This window comes from Condylura cristata, unplaced genomic scaffold, assembly GCF_000260355.1.
Source record: "Condylura cristata isolate star-nosed mole 26May11 unplaced genomic scaffold, ConCri1.0 scaffold00048, whole genome shotgun sequence".
Classification (NCBI taxonomy): Eukaryota; Metazoa; Chordata; class Mammalia; order Eulipotyphla; family Talpidae; genus Condylura; species Condylura cristata.
In genome coordinates, this window is record NW_004567149.1 from 386,772 (window position 1) to 390,052 (window position 3,281).

Below are 3,281 nucleotides of genomic sequence, written 5' to 3' on the forward strand. Positions count from 1 at the left end.
GGGCCCCGTGAAGCCCGGCGGGAGTCACTCCAGAGTAGGGGTCAGAGCCCAGAGCTTGGCTGTTGTCCAGCCCCATCCGGCTGCTGGTGGGCAAGAGGCCGAGGGCTGGCCGCTGAGTCCGCCCTGAGCTGCGGGGGGCAGGCCTTCGTGAGAACGGGGGGGCGCCCTTGTGGCACTCTGTGCAGGGCCAGGCGGGTGGCTGTGGGGTCCGGCCTCGGCCCTGTGCCCGGGAGGAAGCCATGGCGCTGGACCCCGTTTCCTCCCTGCCCCCCCCTCACGGAAACGCGGACGCTCTGTCGTCTGGACCTGGGCCAGCGGCTGGTCCTCCCAGAGCCCGCCGCCGCCACAGACGCCTGGCTGGGAGGTGCACCCCGTGCAGGAATGGCTTGCGAGGGGCCAGCGGGGCCCCCGGGGCTGCCAGTGTCCTCCAGGGGCCGCCGGGGCCCCCATGGGCTGCCAGTGTCCTCCAAGGGCCGCTGGGGCCCCCCAGGGGCTGCTGGGGTCCCCCAGGGGCCGTCAGGGTCCCCAGGAACTATCTGTGTTCCCCAGGGGTGCCAGTGTCCCCCAGGGGCCTCTGGGGTCCCCTAGGAGCTACCAGTATCCCCCAGGGGCCGCCAGTATCCCCGAGGCTGTTAGGGTCCTCAGGGGCCTTCAGGGTCCCCCAGGTGCTATCAGTGTCCCCCAGGGGTGCCGGTGTCCCCAGGGGCCACTGGGGTCCCTCAGGAGCTACCAGTGTCCCCCAGGGGCCGCCAGTGTCCCCCAGGGGCTGCTGGGGTCCCCCAGGAGCTACCAGTATCCCCCTGGGGCTGCCAGTGTCCCCCAGGGGCTGTTAGGGTCCCTCAGAGGCCTCCAGGGTCCCCCAGGTGCTATCAGTGTCCCCCAGGGGTGCCGGTGTCCCCAGATGCCACTGGGGTCCCCCAGAAGCTACCAGTATCCCCCAGGGGCCGCCAGTGTCCCCCAGGGACTGCTGGGGCCCCCCAGGGGCCTCCGGGGTCCCCCAGGAGCTACCAGTATTCCCCAGTGTCCCCAGGGCTGCGAGGCCGGTAGGGGAGGCCGAGGCCCTGCACGCCCCACCAGGGCGCCCACTCGGGCCAGCCTGCAGTGAGTGGCCACGCTGTGGGCATGGCCGGCGGGTGCAGCCCCAGCACAGGCAGAGGCCAGCGCTGCTTGGCTGCTGGGGACGGGCTGGGCCAGGGTCCTGGGGCTGAAGCAGAGGCCCAAGCGGGGCACAGGGGTGTCCGAGAGGGCTCGGGCCTCCCCTGGAGGCAGCCACTCCTGCCTGGCAGGTGGCCTGGCGGTGGACGGCGGCCACTCTAGAAAGCCTGGACACGGGCAGAAGCGGGCACCTCTGCCGGGCACCCCCAGCCTGTCGGGCCGCCTCTCAGGGCTGGGCTGGCGCAAGGGGCCGGGCCCCGCGGACTGGGCCAAGCCGCCTTCTGCCGGCCCCGGGGTACACAGCCTGCGAGCACCTGAGGACTGGTGCGGGAGTTGGGGTGCCTGATCCTCCCAAGCTCGCTGCCGGCCCCCACTAACCCAGCTCGAGGAGAAGCATGTAAAATAAATCTGCTCTGGGCCCTCCCTGGGGGCGCAGCGGGTTAGAGCACAGCCCTGAGAAGCTAAAGCCGCTTCCGCATGAGTTCGATTCCCGTCTGCCCCGGAGGTGACATCATGGCTCGGCAGACCTCTCCTGACCCGCCCGCTGCTCCCCTCAGCAGTGGACTTCGTCTATCTGCCTGTTCTGCTCCCCACTCTGTCTCTGGTGAATCCTTTCACCGCCCCTGAGCCTCTGGCCTGCACCCCAGTTCTGTATGCACAAATAAGTAAATCTTAAAAAAAAAAAAATCTGCTCTGGGGGGACGGGACGGTCCCTGCCCCGTAACGGGGGAGGTGGCAGCAAAGGAGAGCCCCACACCTGCCCTGCACCCCCGTTTCGTCTGGCCTTATCACCCATCACTCCTCCCCGCTTTCTTAAAACAACTCACGTCTAATCGGCAAAGGCACAAAACTCCACCTTGGTGGTCTCGGTCGTTTCTGAGTTCCCCGGGCGTGAGGCTCCTCCCCTCCTGTGCCTCAGCCCCCCTTAGTTCCAGAAGGTTCTCCTCTTCCCCCAGAGCCCTGCCCCTCACACGCTCCTGCCCCTCCCCTGCCACCTCCTCTCCTCGCTGGGACTCACCCTCCCAGGAACTCCAGGGCCAGAACCAGGCGACTGTCGGGCCTTCTGGGGGATGTCCTGAGGTCCTCCATGCCAGGGCCTCCACGCCCGGGTCAGTCGTTGCACCCCTCTTTTAGAGGAGTTCATTTGTTGGGCTGGGGGACGCTGGCTTCCAGCTCGGTGTGTGGCACAGGAACGGACTGTCCACCTTTTTCCAGGCTGAGTAATATTCCACCACACAGCTGCAGTGTCCCCTGACCTCCCTCACGGTCAGCACAGGCTGCGCTTGCTCCCACCCCCAGCTAGATGGGAATGTGGCATGCGCCCCGCTGTCCTGGAGAGGGCCTCTTGCAGCATCTCTGCCGAGGCAGGAAACTTGGGGGAGCAGCAAGGGGATCCCCACATTGGAGAGAAGGGGCAGGCCGCAGCCCTGACCCGGCTCTCGGGTCAGTGGCTCCCAGGCTCCCCAGGGTCGACTCGCGGACTGTGGACACGGCAGGCCGCAACCCGACACGGCCCTCTTGATTTGTGGGGCGCAGGATGACCTGGCCCTCGACTGTCCTTCCCTCCGGGTCTCCTCACTGCCTGGCCTGTGGCCCCGAGTTGGCAGAGCCCCTGGTGCCCCGTGGGGCTGTGCTCCCACCGCTGAGGGCCCAGCGCCGCCCCACTCAGTCGACCGGCCGGGAAGGACGGTCTCCCTGGCCTTGGCTAGACGGACATGACGGGCTGTGTCCAGGGGCGCTCCGGGCCTGTGCACCCCATCCTCTCCCACCTGCAGCCCCCGCCCAGGGATCCAGGGAGTTTCCTGCCCGCCGTGAGCACCTGGCTCTGCAGGGGGCCGTGGGCTGGCCAGGGGCCAGCCCCTCCTGCTGCCCCACCCGGGAGCCCCACCAGGACGGCCCAGGGCCCTGTGGACACCGGCCAGCAGGAACTTTGCTCAGGAAACGTAGGTCCTATGAAATCCGCTGCTTTTTACTACAGCAAATGATTTTCGTCTGAGCTCTCTGCTGTCACTCTCACTTCTGACCCTGCTCCCGGGAGCACCGTCCGCTGCGGCTCTGCGGGGAGCACCACAGAGCCCCCCGGGAGCACTGTCCACTGGGCCCTGCGGGGAGCACCACAGAGCCCC